This window comes from Doryrhamphus excisus, unplaced genomic scaffold, assembly GCF_037039965.1.
Source record: "Doryrhamphus excisus strain RoL-2023G ecotype Guam unplaced genomic scaffold, RoL_Dexc_Guam_v1.1 HiC_scaffold_24, whole genome shotgun sequence".
Taxonomy (NCBI): Eukaryota; Metazoa; Chordata; class Actinopteri; order Syngnathiformes; family Syngnathidae; genus Doryrhamphus; species Doryrhamphus excisus.
In genome coordinates, this window is record NW_027621862.1 from 1,422,981 (window position 1) to 1,445,233 (window position 22,253).

At 42.2% G+C, this 22,253-nt stretch overlaps 1 long non-coding RNA gene across 1 annotated transcript in view; it reads right to left on the reverse strand.

The window, feature by feature from the left end:
- LOC131109877 (uncharacterized) overlaps positions 1-22,253 on the reverse strand; it is a 127,036-nt gene that overhangs the window by 65,852 nt on the left and 38,931 nt on the right. The window contains exon 2 of the long non-coding RNA XR_013625764.1: positions 16,004-16,099. This is a non-coding gene — a long non-coding RNA (uncharacterized LOC131109877). The remainder of the gene's footprint in view (positions 1-16,003; positions 16,100-22,253) is intronic.

Consider the following 22,253-nt stretch of genomic DNA (forward strand, 5'->3'; position numbering starts at 1 on the left):
TAAGCCAAAAGTATGTTATTTTTGTAGCATTTTGTAGATATACGGGACTGCAATGCATACAATTTTGTGATACTTTTTTGTGATACTTTGCATTAAAACAATGAATAATTGCAAACAATCAAATGGTGTATATATTTATAATAAAAAAATAATATATATATATAATGAATAAAATTTTACCAATTATTCTTGTAACACAAAATATTATTATATGATATTATTAAATATTTATATATATATTTATTTGTTAATTGCTACATTTAAATTCCTAAAATTAAATAATTTTAATTTCTGTATTGTAAATTATTTTTGGTATATTTAAAGTTAAATAAATATTTAAGACTTTTTCATATTTTTTATTAAGCCTATCATAAAATATTTTATTATTCTATTCTGTTACATATATCGATAACTTTTCATTTGATCTAAATACAGTACATATAACACACATATAAATATAACACTACAAAAATATTTGGTATATTTTCCTGCTTTAAACAATATGGTGCTTCCGGTTTAACTGTTTTTATGTTATTTGTGCTTGCATATTTATTTATTATTAAGATCAAACAACATACATAGTAATGTCCACTGTATATCTCCCTGGGACTGCAGTTTATGAATATGAATGTCATACATAGCCGATGATAATCATACATAGCTTGGCATACTACACCCTGTACACACATTGTACTAAGCTACACATACAGTCACATAACATGGCTGACATCACGTCACAATTGCATTACTAAGTTGTCAATATGGCTAGTTTCTTTCGTACATTTTGCTGGTAAAATGGCAAATTTTTGGGAAATTTTTTTTTTGTACAATGTGCTGTCCACAAATGGCCCGCGGACTGCACTTTGGATGACATTACTTTGTATATTTCACTGGGAGAGTGTTTACACAATGTGTATACACATTGAGTGTATCCATGCTGTGTTTTTGTGGCTGCAGGTGCCCACAGTACTGCGTACACACTGGGCTTGTGGAGGTGCGCTCCAATCGCAAGCTTCTCGTGACCGCCTTTTGAATTGTAATGCATACAAATGAAAAAAAGTCTTATTAGCACGAGCGGGACAGCGCGTACATCACAAAGAGCCGCCTGATAACATAACTAGTAGCTAGCTCAGCTAGCTTTTAACACTTTGATTACTTTATTTTACAGCAATTTATAATAAAATAGTAATAATATGTTAAATAATGTGATGATGTTTATTCTACTGCACAAACATCTCAACGTAGAGCCAGGAAGAGTAGAAGCAACCCGCTGCGATCACTTCCCTTATTGTTGTTCAACCGTAACGCTTTGAACAATAAAGCTCATGATAAGATCCAAGCACAGCGAGGCGGTGTGACACGCACACAGAAGATGACATGAGCTCCAGAAAGCTTCATCATAACCACTGACAGAAAGTCGTTGTCAGGCGGGTGAGGGGAAAGAAAGAAAAAAAAAAAAAAAAAGACATAAAAAATATATGCAGCGCAGCAGTAAAGTGCCTCTTCAGCGCCACAAATCTCTGCAAACAGTTTGTATCCCACAGTGTTATTCTTTTTACAGTCCGCTCACCTGCCTGATGGCCTTCAGCCATTTTTGCACAAGAAGCTATCACACACACACATGTATATATATATATATATATATATATATATATAGCGGCTATATAATATATGGCTGCAGCAATGAGAACAGCTGTAGCCAATCTCCATGCTCACTCTCTCTTCTGGAGCTGTCCAGCATGGAACAATACATCAGCTCTAATTGATTTCTTGTCAGCGGCGGAGAAAAGAAAATACATTTTCATGTAGCCCCGTTTCCTGCAGCACTTTCATTTTCGACATGACAAGTAATCTAACTATTTTAATTATGCATGAAGAATGAAGAACAAAACCATGACGGAGTGTCTTGACCGCCCCCCCTAAGGCCACTGATCGGCTAATGTCGCGGGACAACAATAGCAGCAGCTTAAACATTCATTATTACGTATTTCGTTTTCATCGAAGTTACACGCTGAATAACGAGACTGGATGGAAGATGAAATGGAATAAGTGGTGTGTGATGTTGCTTTGAAGAATGTAACGATAGACGCCCGCATTGCTGTTTTATAGTCTTCACACAAGTGTAAAAAGAAGTTAACTGCTGTATGCTAAGACTGCATAAAAGTAATTAAAATAAAAACGAGTCACCAGTGGATGAGCTGGGAAGTTTGTGTGTTCAAAAATACATGAACAGTCTTCTATTTACATAACTGGCTTATATTAACCAAGCTACAGCTGCTACGATATTGCTATCGTAGCAGCTAACATGAACAACTATATTTATCAGGCGGGCTAACATGACGCCTTGTTTCAGCGTCATTCACAGACGCCCTCAATTTTGCTACAAAGACTCAACAAGACGCTGGTTTACCGTTAGCATCGTGTGCTGGAAGACACAGCCATCCCAATGAGAAAGACGTTTCGGGTGTTATAATGTTGTATTCTCGTGTTAAACAATGCCAAAGTTTCAAGTTTATAATTATGAAGCACTTTGGGCGTGTAACCAATCACAGCGAAGTGGGCATGCCCGAGGGCGGGCCATGGGTGGAATAAATTAAAACAGACTGCTTTGCCAGGAAGCACAAATCAAAAGAAATATAGCAGGAATAGGTGCAGATTCTAGAAGATCTAAAAAGGTTATTAAAAGGTGCGGGTTATTGTGTGTAGCTGCTCTATAGGAGACCACAACTCAATACAAAGGGTCAAAAAATGAGCATGGTAGGTCCCATTTAAAGTGTGACCAATAGTTTGTATTTGCTGAACGTTTGTGGGCGAGTTTAAGAGCTAATATGCTAATAATAAAGAAAAATAGCAATACAAAAATATGCTTGCTGACTGTATTTTTTTAAATAATGGCCCAACGTTCCCAAACTGATATCCCTTCACATAAAATTTGATGTAATTATCGTTGTAGTTGTACATCGAATCGTTTACCACAAAGATATTTCCCCTACTTATTATTATCGATAAAAACTTATTTCCATCTGTGATTAAATGTGATTAATTTTGAGTTAACTGTGAACAAAATGTGATTAATCACAATCAAATATTGTAATCATTTATATATATATATACACACAAAAACATGTTACTGTGAGGTCTCACTTGCTCATGTTTGTATTTGTTGAACGTTTGTGGAGTTTAAGAGCTAATACGCTAATAATAAAGAAAAATAGCAATACAAAAATATGCTTGCTGACTGTATTTTTTTTAATAATGGCCCAAAGTTCCCAAATTGATATCCCTTCACATAAAATTTGATGTAATTATCGTTGTAGTTGTACATCGAATCGTTTATTTCCCCTCCTTTTTATAGATAAAAACTTATTTCCATCTGTGATTAAATGCGATTAATTGTGGGTTAACTGTGGACAAAATGTGATTAATCACAATCAAATCTTTTAATCGTTTGACAGCCCATACATATATAAAGTCCTATGCTGTAATTTAACTTTTTGTTAATAAATTACAGTAAAAATGGGAAAATTTTACACAATTTCAAATGTTGATTAATCATGATTAGATCATTAATTAAAGTTAATTCCAAGTCATTGGTGTCAAAGTCGAATCGATATTGTCAAGGGCCCGATTTCCATCTTAAAAGTCGTGATGTTCCTCCTTAGAACAAATCAACACTCAACAAGCAGTTCAAAGCCAAAAAGTCAAGAGCAGGAAAGTCGGGATTGTTAAGCGTTGGCAGCTCTGGACAGGAAACGAGATACGGCGCTGCATGGCGAGGCCGTGAAAACTCTTACCGGCTATCATCTATACACAATCTATGAAGAAGAAAAAAAAAAAAATAATGCGGCGGTGACACGGAGCGGCGGCCTTGTAAAACAAAGCACACACACACACGAGTAAAAGCTGGGCATTAAAGTATTCCACACAAGACTGCTCAGCTGCTTCCAATGTTCGGCAGATTAATGAGCGGTGGAGGGAGTGAGCAAGCGTTTCCCAAAGTCAAGCTAAACTGGAGCCAAAGACAGAGAGGGGTCATCAGCGGGCCAGGATCTTAAATCAGACCAAAGGCCGGCCGAGTTGTCAAGCCCCGCACTAGGGGGAAGGGAAAGCCTCCCACTACAATGAGGATGTTGCCTATTTATTGTGGTTTTTCCCTGTTTTTTTTTTGTTGCAGCTGGTCTTGTAAAAGCAGCTGGACACAAGCAAGCCAAGACGGGGGGGTGGGGGGGGGTCATGAGGGACTGTTTGTTATTCCCAAACTGTAAGTCATACGTGACGTTAAGAAAGTGACGTGCCGAACATGATTACAGGCTTTGTTAGGTCGAGAACCCCCCTTCCACTTGAGTGATTTATGAGATAGCCTTTTCAAATCAGGTTTGAGACTTTCCCTTGGAGAGAATTGTGCATTTAATTAATCCTTTCTTCCAATTGTCTCAGGGTAAATACAGTTTTTTGTCAAGTCTTTAGGCATCCATCACTCCTGTTTCCATTTCTGCCACTTGATGTTTATATGCACTCTTTCATCAAGAGCGTACTTTCCACAGGATCACAAGGATATGCTTCCACAAACAATCCCACAGCCAAGGTTAAGAACACCAGGATAATAAATCGCTTGAGTGTCATGTTCAATTTCCAGCAGGGGGCTTTACCGAGCATTATCCATAACAGGATTTAAATTGTTATCAGGACACAGAACAATCCACTTTGCATCCCAGCGAGCATCCTGAGTGATTCATATGGGAGGAAACAAGCGTCACATTTTCCAGCATCCAACACTTCATGTATTGGGATGATTGGTTGGATAAATTACTTCCATCCGGCCCGCCGCTCGCAACTCGTGTTGGATGGGCGCTATCGGCTTTGATTGTCTGTTCCGGGCTCTGTTGCGGAATGCGACTGCAGATCCTTCCTGCCTCCCTGAGAGAGGAGGCCAAGAGGAGCTATCCGAGACGTCGCAGGGTCGGGAAATCTAAGTCGAAAACGATTGATTTTTAGCTTCGTAGTCTGACAAAACAAATTATCCGATTGACCTGAATGACTCGTCTTCTAGATGTTGGAAGAATATTCTTTGAAAGACCCTTCAGGGTTGCGAGCTTGATCATTCCAGAGGAACTCTGAGTAAAGGTGGCTTGGGTATCTAGTCTGGATGCCACCCTTGTGTGGCCGCAGGGTAGACCTAGAACCCATTGGAGGGGTTATACGTATCTTACAATTGGTTGGAGACCGGGAAGTCTGAGCTACCAAGACTCCTGTCACTGTGACCTGGACCCGGATAAGCAGAAGAAAATGGATGGGATGCACGGAAAAGACTGTTCCTTAGGGTAATACTCTGTCCTAGAATTGGGTCAGTACTTAACATCACTCAATGTTCCGGGTATTTACATCCAAGTGTACTTGTACTTACATTCTTACTAAGATCCATGACTTTGGGGTTTTGGGGCACCAGGTCTTGGACATAACCTGGACATAAACGATCTCCTGGCTAGACTGGGTGTGGACTTTGGGGTTTGGGGGCTCCAGATCTTGGACATAACCTGGACATAAACGATCTCATGGCTAGACTGGGTGTGGGGATACATCATTTGGGGGCCACCTGTAGTAGGATGGATGGAGTACCCCAAATACTTTATATGACAGTTCAATACTCAGGTCAATACATCCATCCATTGTCTTCTGCTTATCCGAGCTAAGGTCATGGGGGCAGCAGTCTCAGTAGGGAAATCTCGACACCCATTCCAGTTCCACTGGGAGGACACCAAGGTGACCCCAGGCCAGAGACGTGAGACGTAATCTCTCCAGGGTCTATCAAGGTGGATCCAAAAAAACTATGAAGTTCAGCCCTACCTTAAACAAGTCAAAGTCTTTAGTCTTAGGAAGTCTTTAGAGTCCTGAAGCTCTTGGTTTTGATTGGATACCTGGACATTAGCCAGCAACGTTAGAGTGGAATTCTTTGGTGCAAAGTCCGTAAGGAAAATCCTAGGCTACGAATTGGTACAAAAAAACAAATCCCGGGTGTCGTCCATGATGCCACAGATAAACTAAACTCAACTCAACTTCCGGGCTCGGTTTTGGTTTGTATCCTCTTAATTTGTTTTAATATCTAATGTTAGTATTAATGATTCAAGAATAATGTGTTGCAATTGGTCACAATCTAAACAGGCTCCTTCATTCCAGCATTGTTGCGTTCATGCAAAATGGGAATTCTCAAGCTGTCGATACATGGGAGCGAGTGAGTGATGGCGCCGCGGTCTACCTTTCTGTTCGAGCCCATTGACTTCCTTTGTAAGCTTTTGCAGAGAATTTGAAAACAATCAGTGCACGGTGCGGCACAATGCGGAGGCATTAATCACAAAAAAAAGGGGGGTGGGGGGGCAACACTTTATTCCGCCACACAATAAAGGTGGATTATTGTAACAGCTGCAAAGCATTCTGGTGAGGCCGGTGATTTATGGCCGCACGGCAATAACGATGAGACAGCGTCATTACCATATCGACAGGCTTCCGGATAGATTATCCTCATTGATTGCTTCGCGGCCTGTTGATAAGCATGGGGGGGGGGGGGGGGGATATGCGTTCCCTGACTCTGCAAGATAGGTCCATACAGTCAGGGAAATAATTATTTGCTTGTTTTTGTAAGTTTAGCTCCTAACAAACGGTTCATAACAAAAACAGAAAAAAATTGTTGCCGACCTTCCGAATTTGCGCTGTATCTGTAAAAAACGGATACGTGTAAACATTAAAAAAATAAAACCTTGCACTCAAAAAAACATTCATGTCAATGATAACAACCACGATGCTAGGACACTATTCTTATTGTTGTTATATGTGTTAGCAGTACAACAGAAGGCGAATCGATCAAATCATTGGACACAAAAGGTAACAATTGTTATTATATTTCCAGAGTCCATGCGCTCCGTCGATGTAAATTGTGTGCACGGTTTGAAAACAGCACATCAATAGCGACTTCCACTACCAATCATTTTCCAGGATGCAATTACACTTCATGTTGTGTCCATTATTTCAATACGCAGGATTAAATCATCAAAAAAAGACCAAACATGATCCAAGACTCATTTCATCATCACTAAATCACAACAATACCGACAAATAATTATTTCAAAATATACAGTTTTCCCTTGTTTTTATACCCTACCGTGATATGTGAATTTCCATGAAGTAAAATTCAATATTAATAATTATGGTTTCCAATGGTTTTTACCATTATTGGAGCACTGTAGACATGAAATAACACCCCTATAGTCACCTTTAAATGTATTATTGTATTGTAGTGACTTGAATAAAAGGTACTGACTGATGCAACCGCATCCGTAAACACGTTAAATGCGAATGACGTTAGATGGAAATAAGATTATATGTTAGCATTGACAGCGTACTTCCTGGTGGTTGTTGTCTCATCAATGTAATGTTATTGATACCTCGAGACAAGTGTTGAACAGTACTCTAATGTATTATTATATTATAGTCACCAAAAGTTGGACTTGAATAAAAGGTACTGACTGATGCAACCGCTTCCGTAAACATGTAAATTTGCGATGATGTCGCGCTTTTGCGCATGCACGTCAATTTCCGGCCGCTTTGCGTTCATATTAACACATTCACATTTGTTTGGTAATATGAACGACCACATAATATTGGATTTCAACCCCAAAAAAATCTGAATTGTGCATCATACCGTGCAGTAGCCTTAGATGGAAATAAGATTAGAAAGACTTGACAGCGTACTTCCTGGTGGCTGTTGTCTCATCAATGTAATGTTATTGACACCTCGAGTGTTGAATAGTACTCTAATGTTTGTGGTTAAGAAAAGAAGCTTTATTAACATGCAGTGAACATCGACACAGGAGCTGCTGTCAGCCGCTCTCTACATTTCTAATTAATTAATTCGATACTTTGACTCAAACAAAACGAGACATTATGCTGCGTTTGATGTTTTTCATTCTCAGCGACTCCAAAGTTAATAGGTCAAGCGCGACAGGAGCTGAATAACGAGTTCAAGCCACGAGACAGTTAGATGTTGGAAAATCTTCATAGCACACCGCTCTGATTCATGGTGAACCTTGGTCCCTTCGCCCATAGATCATATGACACTTTTTTTTCCCCTCCCAGCCCCCCCCCCGCCTGCTTCTCGCCACCCAGGCTTCCCATCCGACAACCTCGCCAAGGTCAGCTCAAGGAAATTATTCCACTACACCACAAGATTTATGAGAGATTCATGCGGGTTTGCCTGGTGGTGTTTACAGAATACATTGACTCCCGCCAAGAAACTGACTGGGTCCCCAGAGGCTGGACGGAACTAACGAGGACGGGGGTCTGGGGCATTTATTGGGTGTCTCAACCCAGCAATGTGGGCTCTGGTTACATGTGTTAATGGCTATGCAGACACGGGTGGTACCTTGGTTTACAACGGAGCACATACCGCATTACCGTACTTAAATACGATGCGTTATTGTCCAAGTGACTGATATATGTGAGCGACAGGAAGAAAGCATTAAACACGATCTGAAAAATATTTTACAAAGTCGATCCCTGCAGTCCAGTTCTTCGCACGATGGGTTGGGTTCGAACGGGCGACCCCATTTCATTGATGGTGAAATCTGTGCGTGTTTAATTTTATGCCTGTGCATGTCATTGTGCGCACGATGGTTCGTGTTCGAAAATGTTTCATGGCCGTTGCCCGATTAGCAAGAGACTTATTGATCGATGAAAAACCATGGAAAAATAAGAATACTTGCTGTGTCAGATATCCCAGAGCTAGAAATTCAATATATTAAGAAAAAAAAACAGTAGCATAGGAACTTGTTGGCATCAGAGTAAACATACCAGGTAAATTTTTGTACATTTATCTTCAATATTAGCAAAACCCGAAAAACTACTCAATCAGCTTTTATCCTCTTCTGAACTACTTTGGTACCCCTAAATTCCCTCCAAATCTAGCAGTCAATCAAAATTGTGAAAGACTCATGATTCGTTGTAGTTTTACCCAAGATGATACTATGATTGTTAGCATTAGCATAGATAGTTAGCATTGGTTCTATTTGTTGTATTCAAAGATTCAAATTTGTAAATGTTTCTAATATGTTTTGCGTCTCCAGACTATTTTCTTTAATGACCGAGGGGGGTGAAAAATGGCTGTTTTGAAAGTAAAGGTTGCCGACCCCCTGGCTGGTGATATGGTGGTACATGCAGATGGTTCAATTCTCGGATAGATCGCCGACATCCATCCATGGGAAAACCCGAAACACTAAAACATACTGGTTTTGTTGGTCCCTCACCAAGTTCGGAAATGGAAGTACAGTTCAAAATACCCAAAAGTTGTATTTCCCCCTGACCGACAATGTGTTCCTGAGCCAAAGGGTGGAAGTGAGGATAAAGGGGGCTCAAGTAAAAGCTTAATGAAGGGGTAGTCATTGAGAGAAAATATGCAGGAGGCCCTCGGTGGTGACAGGGGTTGCCGCCCTGCACTGTGCTCGGGACGGGATACGACCGTGTGGCGGCTTTAAATTGCTTCCATCTCCGAGACTGTGATTAATGAGAGGAGTTCTAATGGTGAGTTCATGGGGGCAGACGGCATTAGTCTTAATCTCGGAGCGCCCACCCCCGTTCTTTAACTCCACTGGTAGAAGGACTGAACGGTGGTGATAGTTCTCGAAGTCAGTTTTGCGTTAGTTCCCGGCCTTGACTTTTTGGGGTCTAATACTAAACAAGCCACAGGATGGCTCAGTTTTGATTAGAAAACCAAAGAATCACGAAGAACCGCCGCCGACTGCTGGACGCTGGTAGAATCCACCTGTGCTCCGCTAGCGAGTAAGAAAATTGCTGTGGGATTTGTCCTGCCGGAATGCTTTAGCAGGTAATTCCTCTCTGTCTTTCATTTTGTTTGTCTGTGTTAAGTTCCTAGCCTTGGCCCCATCCATTCTCACATCCAGTTCCCGGCTTTGTCCATCCATCAATGGGCGCACTTTGTCAACGCCGACTTCATCCTGGCGGCGGCAATCACATCCGAGAGAGAGCCCGACTCCCCCCCCTCCCGCACCAATGCCACCGGGGAGCTTTTTCACCTCCCATTTGCATCTCCACCGTTCTGCTGACTGGGGTAAGGGGCGGGGGCGTAGTGGGGGGGGTCCCTGACGCAGAGTATTTTGTATTGCACAGGCAAGGAAAAAAAAGAAAAGCCGGTCATTTCCCCAGACCACTGCAGTTGGGAATGAGGTGAAGCTGAAGCGGCAACGTGAACCATTCCGGCTAAGCTCATAAAGAGTATGGAATATATCCGGAATTACGGCTTAATGAGCTGCAAATCAAATCATCATGTTAAGACCGGCCAATAGAAATAAGCTCACAAAAGTTGACTTTTCAGTTCTAGCTCTGAGACCGATATATTTAGGGACAGCGCTGGACTCAAACACTTCTCTATGAAGTGAAACTTAAGCCTGTGTGCCTGGAAAGTGAAAGTTAAGCTGGTGTAAGTGAGAGCAATGCATTTTTTCCATGAGTCTTATCTAAGTGTTGCATAAATCTGATTGTACGATGTGTGTGTGTGTCTGGAATACTTCACAGAACATTTGAAGAATCTGCATCATCAATTTTTTTTTTACATTCATTTTACATAAAATTGTACAAATCAATAGCATGTTCCATTTCTTTTGCACTGAACCCTTATATACTATAATAAGAAAATATATATTCTATATAAAACATATTCTGAGTTGAATTATAAAATATTAGCAAGATTGAATTTGATCTTTTCCTGTTTAAATTTATCCCGGGTGCGTTCTTTCAGGGCATGCCCAGATATGACGTTATACGCAACTCGAGATGTTCTTCTTCAGACTGTTGCGGAAAGTTTATTTTTGATCCAAACTGTCAAAAAAACTGTCAATACGGAGTTATTCCAACAAGTGAAAGAAAAACTCGAGGAAGCCGGAATCACGTGATGTTGATGTTTACGTTTTACTGGGCATGCCCCACTGACTATTTTGTTTGATTTTAGCGGCGCATGTAAACCAGAGATTGGAATATTCCTTACCATGTATATTATTGTTTTCGGAAAAGTCATTCGGAAAGATTCCATCCGGAAAGAGGAAAACTTTTGTCTTTGTCGACCAGGAGAAGACTAGGATGATCACATTCCAGAGTTCCAGAATTCCTTTCAACCGACCCAAACATGACAAAACTGCTGTGCCTTTCAAAATAAAATGTTTTTAACATAAAACACCAAATTATTTTTAACTTGCGACCCACCCGTGATCCACTTGTGATCAGCGCCATTCAAAAACAGATAAGCACAAGAAAAACGCACCAGTGATCTTTTCCGAGAGAGTAAAAAAAAAAAAAAAAGAGTCATTAACATTAGGGAGCACTAATTAGACTGTGATGGGGGGTTATTAATAGGCTGGACATTTGGCAATGATCCGGTTATAAATGGGCACCGTCAAGGCTTTCCTCAACCTCCAAATGAGTATTCTCACTCCGCTGCTCCCGGGCTCGAGCATCGGAAAACGGCACAGAATAACAAATGATCGCTATTAAGTGTAATATCGGTGATGATGCCGGAGAAAAAACAAAAGTTCATAAATAACAATCCGCAGGGAAGGGGTTTTGAATAAGATGGATACCGGTCTGGGTGGTGCTAAATGATGACTGAAGGTTTGAGGTGACGGAAAAAGAGGATGAAAATATGTCTTCCCGGGAATGGCGTTTCCAGATTGCTCTTCCTGTGTCACAGCGACAAAATCAGCTCCTGTTCAAGTCATTTTACCTGCACACAAAAGGCAATCCCTCAAATTAATTAAGAGCTGTCGCCGCACGCTCTCACACGTCGGCGGCGTTTGACACACAAGCTAAAGTGTTTGCAAAGTAGCCTGCTTTTCAACAGAAAGCCTCGAGTGGGAGTTGCTGTTTGCACAGTCACTTCCGATATAAGGAAAACTGAGGCTGGGACTTTTGGGGACACGGTCCTCGGGGGTGTCAAACCCCTTTTCGTATTATTACTTATTGACGCCCCTGTCTTTAAATACTTTTAGGATTCGAACGCCTAAATGAGCTACTTTACACATCCTGTGATTGGCTGGCAACCAGTCCAGGGTGTACGCCACCTCAAGCCGGAAGACAGCTGGGATAGGCTCCAGCATAATGTATGGGATGGACTTTGGACTTTGCACACTCCTACTAGATCACTGAAGTCTTAGAAGCAGTCTCTGTTCCATTGTCCCAGGACTAGACTAAAAACAAGAGGAAACAAAGCTTTCGCAGTCACAGTATTTTTGTGATATATTTGTAATATGTAGTATTTTGGTCACTGTGTGGCGGTAATGACGCAAAACATTGAAACATTACCTTACATTACTTTACCTTAGCACTGCATGAAGTTATGTACTTAGTTATGGCATGTTGGACAAAGTTATCCTCCCATTCCGTGTGGAAGTGGTAAGTTTTTGGCGAGAAAAAATAAATTTGAAGCTAACTGGTTAGCTCACTAGTTTGTTAGCTTGCTAGCTACAATCTTCTTTCTTTTTGGGTTTTTCCCCTTCAGGGGTCGCCGCAACAAATCAATGACTTCCATTCAACATCTGTGTCTCTCACACCAACAACACTCGTGTCCTTCTCTACGCTTCCTACCTGGCAGCATCCTTCTACCAATATATTTACTATCTCCCAACCATCTCAATCTGGCCTAAAGGACTTTGTCTCCAAGGCCTCTAACATGTAATGTTCCTCTGATGTACTCGTTCCTGATCCTATCCATCCTGGTCACTCCCAATGAGAACCTCAGCATCCTCATCTCTGCTACCTCCGGCTAACATGTAATGTCCCTCTGATGTACTCCTTCCTGATCCTATCCATCCTGGTCACTCCCAATGAGAATGAGAACCTCAGCATCCTCATCTCTGCTACCTCCGGCTAACATGTAATGTCCCTCTGATGTACTCCTTCCTGATCCTATCCATCCTGGTCACTCCCAATGAGAATGAGAACCAGCATCCTCATCTCTGCTACCTCCAGTTCTGCTTCCTGTCTTTTCCTCAGTGGCACTGTCACTGAGTCTGTTGACCTCAAATACCTGAAATTCTCTACCTTTATCTCTTCTCCCTGTAACCTCACTCTTCCACTTGGGTCCCTCTCATTCACACATAAACACGTAAAAATTTGCTTATTTATGCATATTTTTAAACACATAGAAATACATGTAGCATTACACGCCTACTAATGATTAGCATGGAAGCTAGCCATCAAGGTGCTAAAAGCGTCTTATTTATTTTACTTTTACTTTCGTTTCCCAACACAGTCTTACAACCTCTTATGTAAACAATTGTTTACGGAAGGAATGGCGAAACGGTGACAATTCCCTTCCTGTTCCAAAAGCCATAAACCTGAATCCTCGCCATCCACGCGGACATCTAATATGGAGAGGAATGTATCCCAATAATGAAAGATTGTTTATGTATTGTGGCATGAGATAAGGGAGGAAGGGTGGATGCGGGGCGAGAAGGAGGCGGCGGCTGAAGGTGATGGTGACGGATGGACACAACTGACAGTGCGGTATTCATCCTGCAACGCTAGAGCGCCTCGTCCTGCTAGCGGCATTAGACAGAGCAATAAATCACAGGCCTTCCATCCTGTATCTACAGCTTATTACATCCACCGTGACAAATAAATAATAATCCCTGTCAGCGCGGCCCTTTGCTCAAGGATTGAGTCGGAAAGTGTTCATCACTCCCGTTTTCTGAGGGGGAAGACAATAGCATGGATGAAAGGGAGGGACGCATACAGGAAGAACAAATCTAGCTATATCACGGTAGCTCAAATCGGACTCCATCATACCGAGTGCCCAGAGACGTTATTTGCGTTGTACGATACCGTTCTTTTTTAGGTCGTAATATTTTTTTCTTGCTGGGAATCACCAACTCCAACCACTTCTGCTTGAGCTTGTCTCAAAAGAAGATTTCCTAGGGAGCCTGGAAGTGTCATAGCAAGCAACCGTAAACAGAGCGAAGCAGAGCTGTGGGAAAGGGGCAGTCTTAAAGCACATGCCCATATAAGGAAAACTGGCTCCTTGTGACATCACAGGGAGCCAGTGTTGGAAAAAACCTTCTGAAACCGAGCGTTCAGAGCCATTCCAAACTTTTCGGGAATCACTTCCAAATGGGTAAACCTCATTATCTGAAACTTTTGCATCGTTTAACACAATAATACAACATTATAACTACATTTATAGATCAAAACAGTGAAAAAAAAAGATATATATTTAAACTTTCTTTTTTACCACAATTTTAAGGGCTTTTTTTTACAACTAGGTGAGTACACAACTATATAAAATATAGTAATGCATGCAAAAATGTGAGTATTAATGGACAACAAATAGCTTTTCATGGAACAAGCTAGTCATCATATATAAGTAACATACACACTCGGAATAAATACAAGCGCACCAATGTGAAACGCATGATAAGGTTTTCACATTTCTTTAATCTAATTGCCTATTTTAATATATCCGTCTGTTAGCAAATTTTTTAAATCGCTGACATGCGCACGCTTTCCGGCTACATTGCTGCAATCAATACAAATTCACGTACACGTGTCTGCAGCGAAGTCGATCTCTAAGCCCGTCGTCGTAAAGGTTAGCAAACTAAACTCCGCTCGTAATGGTGACAAAATGGTAAACAAGCCGCCGCTAGCGGCGGAACCCGCAGCACCCTTTTAAGGACTGCGTAAACATTCATCACAGAGTCGGTCGACCGTGATTAATTATCGGCGCTGATCTATCCGAGGGAATAAGAACCTGGTGATGGAACGCCATTGGCGTAATAAAAAACAAGCAGGTGGCGAACACACCAGGTTCAATTTTATCATTGCTTTGTTTATCGCAATGGCGCATTATTAGGCAGGTAAAAAACACAACATTGGTTTTAATTGGTTTGCCGCTGCTGCAAATCCAATCGTAGCGAATCTGCAGTTTTCCATTAAGAAAATAAAACAATAAAGCAGTTCATCATTTTGGTAATAGACATCAAATGGATGTGTTAGTTTTAGTTTAGGCTAAAACCTTACTTAAAGAATCACATGTACAATAGATGTGCATGTACTGTATTGCAACATACAAAGAATACAGGTGCTTCCTGAACTGGAACCCCCCCCCCCACCCGGTGAAAAGGGCAAGAGCTATCCCAATTAACACATTTTTGGGAAGCAGTAAATCTCTCCCGAGCAAACAGTGCATGTGAAGTCACAGGAAAGGACAAAATTCCACACAAGCCAGACTTTGAATGTGTGCTGACGTGAAACCATGACTCAGGTTTTATGCACATTGAGATTTTTTATGATTCCCAAACTTAGTTTATAGGGGGTCATGACACCTAAAAGGCCACGTTATACTATTTTAGTGTCCAAAATGTAGCCTTTATGCAGGAATTTAGACACTTTTAAAGTGTTTATAGTAATCCCTACTGGGAAGAACCCATTTTATGTGTATGTGTAGTAATGTGTAGTATTCATAAAACGTCCTTCCTTGTTAGCATCCTACTAGCAAGCTTACAAAATGTAATAGACAACATTACGTTGCTCGTTTATGACATAATCAGGCAACCGGCATGACAGAAAAGAAAGCGAGAACAAGTTTTTTTCCAACACCGACTCCTTGTGACATCACAGTGAGCACAAGCTGGAGGCCCCGCCCACCAGTGAAAGATGCCGCCCCCTGCTACACAAGCTTTGTCGGAGATTTCACAGTCTTAGCAACATGAACATGGGCAAAAAACTGTTTCTGAAGTCCGATGGTTCAAGTTCAAGGGTCATAAGGATCGTGGCTAATGACCAATATTCCCCCAAAAGTGCTATTTATCATTTCTATGCATTTTGAATCGTTTTATGTAATGCATACATACTGTACTCATGCAGTCAAAGACATATGTTATAACTGTGTGTTTGTGGGTTGCAAAAATTAATTTTAAGATGTGTAGCGAAGCCTGCTTATTTTTTTTTGTACCTTCCAAAGCTGGTGCAGTCTTGTTTAGCTCGGAGCGGATCCATGTCCATGAGGTTTTTTCCCTTCATGATGTCATGACAACCCGGAAGTTCCAATCTGTAAGTGAAACAAACAAGAAAGGAAGATGACGTTTGTTGCTCATAAACATCATAAAAAAGTCGCTTTTTTTTCGTAGAATATTGATTAAAAAGAACGCTTGGGTGGGAGTAGCCTGATAAGAAGTGGTGCTGTTGTTTAGGGAGTGGGTGGGGGGGTCAGGACTTCACAGCTCCTTACTCTTCAAGTGTTCAGGCAGGGTTTTGAACCTGTGACCCGCCGTGCGCACGGTAGCCGCATTTACAAATGCATGCTGACTGCATGCCAGCAAAGCGGAATAGAGGTCCTGTGATATCATCTCGCTTTAACAAGCGAGCCGCTAGGACCAGCCCCACCCCCCCCCCTTTTTTTGCGGCCCAGTCCCACGGTAACCCCACCCCCACCACCCCCCTCCAAGCCATAAATCATGTTAATTGGTTTACTGATAAAATGTCTGTCGGGCCACCATTCACAACGGGCTGCGGTACTTTGGGTTACTGTTTAATCTCCGTCCTGCAATAGTTCATCTGTTAACCGCGAGGTGGGCAAGTGGAAAAGGCACTGTGATGCAAATGTTCATGGTCCTCGTTGATAAATGGCAGGGCTAAAACACCTAAAAAAAAAAAAAAAAATGTCGGGTTAACAAATCTGCAGGTTACATTTCCGGATCTCGACTGTTTCTTTTTCTTCCCGTTTTTTTTTTTTTCGGTTTAAGACCTTTCTTCTCGGTTTTACTGCGAGTGGCTGTCTGAGAAGGTCGCAGGAGTCCACAGTGTCGTCAAAACACAGACCGCACACCGGCTGTCATTTACCTGTCAGACTAACATGAGGGGTTAGTCCGCTTCAGGCCAAATGGTAGGAATACCATTCCCGAACTAACTGTCAAGAGCGGACATCGGAATGTGCTCCGGTTCGACAAGCCAAGAAGACCAAACATAACTAATATGTCATTTCTTCCTCTTTGTTAAAATCATTAAAAAACACACTTAACAGTTCAGGTAGTGATTCAAATGCCAACTCTCCCTGTCCGTTCACTGTAGTATGAGGCTAAAAACAGCGCATATATTCCAAGTTTTTAGAGTAAACACTGTTGGAAAAGTGTCATATTGGACATTAAACGGAATACTATTGGATTTGCAATAAAGCAAAGTGAATACAATTGCGGTCGCCAGCCAATCACAGGGCACATATAGTCAAACAACCATTCACACTCACATTCATACCTATGAACAATTTGAAGTCGCTAATTAACCTAGCATGTTTTTAAAATGTGGGAGGAAACCGGAGTACCCGGAGAAAACCCACGCATTCACGGGAAGAACATGCAAACTCCACACAGGTGGAATTGAACCCAGGTCTCATAGCTGTGACGTCTGCGTGCAAACCACTCGACCGCCATGCAGCCCAGATTTAAACAAAATATCAACATTTTTACATCCTACACCCACGCATGTATGGGGGAAAACATGCAAACAGGAATTGAACACGGGTCTCCTAGCTGTGTGGCCTCTGCATGCTAACCACTAGCCCACTGTGCAGCCGCAATTTTTATTATTATCGTATATTTTCTCAAGTCCGAGGGGTGGAATTGAACACAGGTCTCCTAGCTGTGTGGCCTCTGCATGCTAACCACTAGCCCGCTGTGCAGCCGCCATTTTTATTATTATCGTATATTTTCTCAAGGCCGAGGGGTGGAATCGAACTCAGGTCTCCTAGCTGTGGGGTCTGTGCGCTAACCACTCGTCCACCGTGCAGCCCATATGTTTAAAAAGATGAAATTAAAAGAAAAAGGTAAATAAAAACGTAACTATAAGTGGGTCACGACTTAGGCCCGTTACCCACATGGTAACGCCGTCTAGTCATCTAAGTCGTTCCGGAAGTGGAGACATCAGGATATCAAGAGAATGTTGATCCGGGTGAGTCATGTCCGTCAAAATATTCAGATCTTGGGCTCTTAATTTCGCCGATCATGCGGAATGTGGAAACGGGATGTGGTTAGCGCGCTTTATAAATTTCGTCAGCAGCGCAGTCTGGCGCACCCACGCCTCCTATTGGCACAAGTGGCAAAGAGGTAGTAGAGAAGGGCGTGAGTGGGTTTAATCAATCAACCAATCAAACGACCGCCTCTGATTGGCTTTAAATGCGCCTGACTGGAGGCCACCGTACACTTAAACGCAGCATCACGCTAATTCATCATCTAAAATATTGATTTCCGGGGACATTTAATGCAGTGTGCAAGCTTGATCTGGATCTGATCGGGATTAGGAATGGGAAAATCGCATTTATTATGACAGCGTATGTGTGATTTGTTTTTATTTCAGTCGTTAAAATGACGACTTGTGGCCTCATTTTATCCCAACAGTCGCAAAAGCGTGAATTTTTTTTAACCCAGTTCTTATTTTCACCGCGTAGGCGCCCTTGTTAATGTCAAAAAACGGCCTCTCTCCCTTTCTCTGCCGTCATATCTCCATCTCGCCCACCCACCCACCCCCCTTCTCTGTTTGTACATTCATCAAAAGAGACAGGCCAGTTAGAGCACACTCAACTTCAAACCGGAGTAATTGTTTTTCATACGGAATGGAAAAGAGGGACGAGGGGAGGTGGGGGGATGCAGGCAGTGGACTCGACACTGCGGAGGGGGGACAGCAGGGCTGATTAGCAGGGCTTAGATTTGCTTGCTGGACCATTCTGACACCTGTCTGCCCACTTTGCCTGCAAGCCGGACCTGATGGAATAAGAACGGGAGACTTGCCTCGGTCAAGACCGTAATCACAGCTTGGCTTTGAACGTCTCCATGGGCGGGAGCTGTTATATACCGACTTATAAACCCCGCAAGCGGCTACATCAATTCATTTATACTACTAGTACATACGTAGTACTCATTTTTCCAACGCTAGCGTGATGTCGGTGAGGTTTGTTGCCTAGCTGTGCGCCCTTCTGTTCAGGACAGCTAATGGACAATGGTGGAAATATGGCCTCCATCTGGCTGCATCTTGTTTACAGAACCCCACAGGCGGCTTGCGGTGATTAATCATGTTTGTCTTCATTACCTTACGATGCCGTTCCGTCGGCAGCTCTCTTGTTTTTTTTTTTTTAACAACAAATTCATCATGCGGTACTCAACACAGCCTGCTCGGTGAGAAACGGTCAAGATTGCTGCTAATCGCGCTAGCGTTGCAAAAATAAAGTCAAAATATTATACCAATTAAGCCCTAATTACGTTTACTACGGTTAATTAGTTCCAGACTGTACCATGATTTTTGAATTTTGTATAAACTTTATGCAAACATATTTATAAATCGAATAAGAGCAGAGTAAACCGGGTTACGACCTTCTCAATGTGTTGTTTAAACATTATTAGAGCACTCCAGACATGAAATAACATCCCTATAGTCACATTTACGTTTATATTACCCAATATAGTCGACATTAAGCACAGGTTCTGCAGTTTTGTAAAGCAGGGGTGGGCAAACTTTTTGACTCGTGGGCCGTGTTGAGCTAACATAACTGTCTGGGGGGGAGGGGGGGGGCAGTATATATATGTCCCTTTTTTCAAGAGCACTTTAAAAATCAGTCCACATCAAACTATGAAATTGAATTTTACAGTTTTGGTTTGTTTTTTTGTTTTTGTTTTGTTTTTATGTTAAAAGTTGAAATACTTAGAAAGCAACTGGCGGGCCGGATTCAATCGTTTGGTGGGCCGCATGTGGCCCCCGGGCCGTTGTTTGCCCACCCCTGATTGTAGCAAAAGTAGAGTAGTCAGATTGCAAACTACAGGAAGAGGTTGCCTACAGCCACTGGTGCTAATTCGAGAACTCAGCATTTACTCTGATGAAAAAAAATAAGTTAATCATGTGGTTAAAAAAAATATCGAGATTTCACACTTTGTTCGGCAGTCCTTGAATGCACCATAGTTGTCCATGACTCCATTGCATCTGTTCATGGATCATCTTACGTTATCCTCCATTAGTGGGGAAGTTCCTATGAATATACTTTAATTATAAAGTATAAGAATTATAATAAGCACTTTTATTGCAAATGTTGATCCAGAGAATGGAGGGTGAGCCGTGTGTCAAAAATAAGTATTTTTATGACTTGTTACTTAGTTTATTGCCATCCATAATTGGTTTTGTAAAGTAAAATTGCACGTCCTGGTTTATGGTTTATTGTCGACGCTAGGAATGGTATGTTATTCCCAACTACTAGGTTGGTTTGCCTGCTGGAATCTTGCGGTTGGTCTGTGTTCAATTTGTATTTGAAGAAACTACAGCAAGAGGTTGCCTACAGCCACTGGTGCTAATAAGTACATAATGATGTGGTAAAAAAAAAAAAATATCGTTTTGTGACTGATGACAAAGGAACTCGTTGGCCTTGAAGGGGAATAAGTCCCAGCAGCAGGTGGCGGCGGCGACGTGCACTTGAAACAAAAAGCATGACGCACTCGTGTATTGAAATAATAGCTGACAAAGACTCTTAGCGTTTGTGTTGGCATAATGCTCAATGGCACCAAGGCAGCACAGCCTTGGCTTTAATTTGTTTTGATGGGCCGGGGACTCTCTGCGGTCCGAGCGGTGCGGTCGCCAGTCGGTCCTAATGCGCAGGGTTGATGGGAGACGAGTTGAGGAGGAGGACGAGGGGGGAGGCGGGGGGGGTACGAGGGGGGGGTCGACGCTGGCTGTTGTAAGGACGCGGTGACAGCAAGCAGCTGTGAGACGTTTCATTCTTTTTCGTTCAACTCTCGGAAGAAGTGCTTTGACAGAAGCGTGTCGCTGAGCCGGGATGGATTGTAAGCGAGTGCCGGCCGACCGACCGACCGACCGACCGACCGACCGACCGACCGACCGACCGACCGACCGACCGACCGCCATCAACGAGCGTCGTCCTTTGACCTCTCAGGAGAGCGCCGATCTCGCTGTAGTGACTCAATTTGGATCTTTTGGTCACTGGGGTGATTGCCTCAGATAATACCGCGGCTACTGGAAGCCATTACTGTTACTTTATTGCTGTACTATAATCCTGCAGTACTATAAATATCATCAAACATTTATCCTCAGTGGGGCGTTGAGGGGATGCTGGAGCCTATCCTATCCTGTACCGATCCACCCTGGACTGGTCGCCAGCCAATCACGGGGCATGTTTTACTTTTTGAAACGTATACATGAGATGTTTTCTTTAAGGCTTGGGATGAGTGTACATTGGTGTCTGTGATAAGATTTGACACTTTGTTCGGCAGTCCTTGAATGCACCATCGTTGTCCATGACTATTGCATCTGTTCATGGATCATCTTACGTTATCCTCCATTAGTGGGGAAGTGCCTATAAATTTAATGTGTTGAATAAGTGTGTGAGACATATTTAGGGCTAAAATTAAGAATTATAATAAGCACTTTTATTGCAAATGTTGATCCAGAGAATGGAGGGTGAGCCGTGTGTCAAAAATAAACATTTTTATGACTTGTTACTTAGTTTATTGCCATCCATAATTGGTTTTATAAAGCAAAATTGCACGTCCTGGTTTATTATGGATGCTAGGAATGGTATGTTATTCCCAACTACTCCCTTGTTACGTAGTTTATTGCCATCCGCCATTAGTTTTGTAAAGCAAAATTGCATTCCAGCGTGTATGTTAAAAGTTGGAATACTTAGAAAGCAATGTTTAGGGGCATGTGGCCCCCGGGCCGTTGCTTGCACACCCCTGATGTAGAGAAAGTATGGTAGTCAAGTGTGTCGTGACCTTATTAGGTTTGCCTGCCGGAATCTTGCGGTTGTGTTTTTTGTGTTCAATTTGTATTTGAAGAAACTACAGCGAGAGGTTGCCTACAGCCACTGGTGCTAATTAGAGAACTCAGCATTTACTTTTGATAATATGAAATGATCAGTTTATTATGGATGCTAGGAATGGTATGCTATTCCCAACTACTCTTGGCTTCACTTTCGGGGTCGGTGGACTTTCCGAAGTAACAAGGCGAGAGCATATGACACCGCAGTTCCCCCTCGTGTCCCCAGAAAGATCCAATTAATTCATCAACGCGGTGCGGCCCTGTCACTACCCCCCCCCCCCCCCGACCCCCCCCTTTCTTCTTCTCCATTTACTGGCCAGGTTGTACAACTCCCCAACCTCACCAAGCCCAGTCAGGAAGGACGGCTGCTGGGTAATTACACATTGGCTTGACAA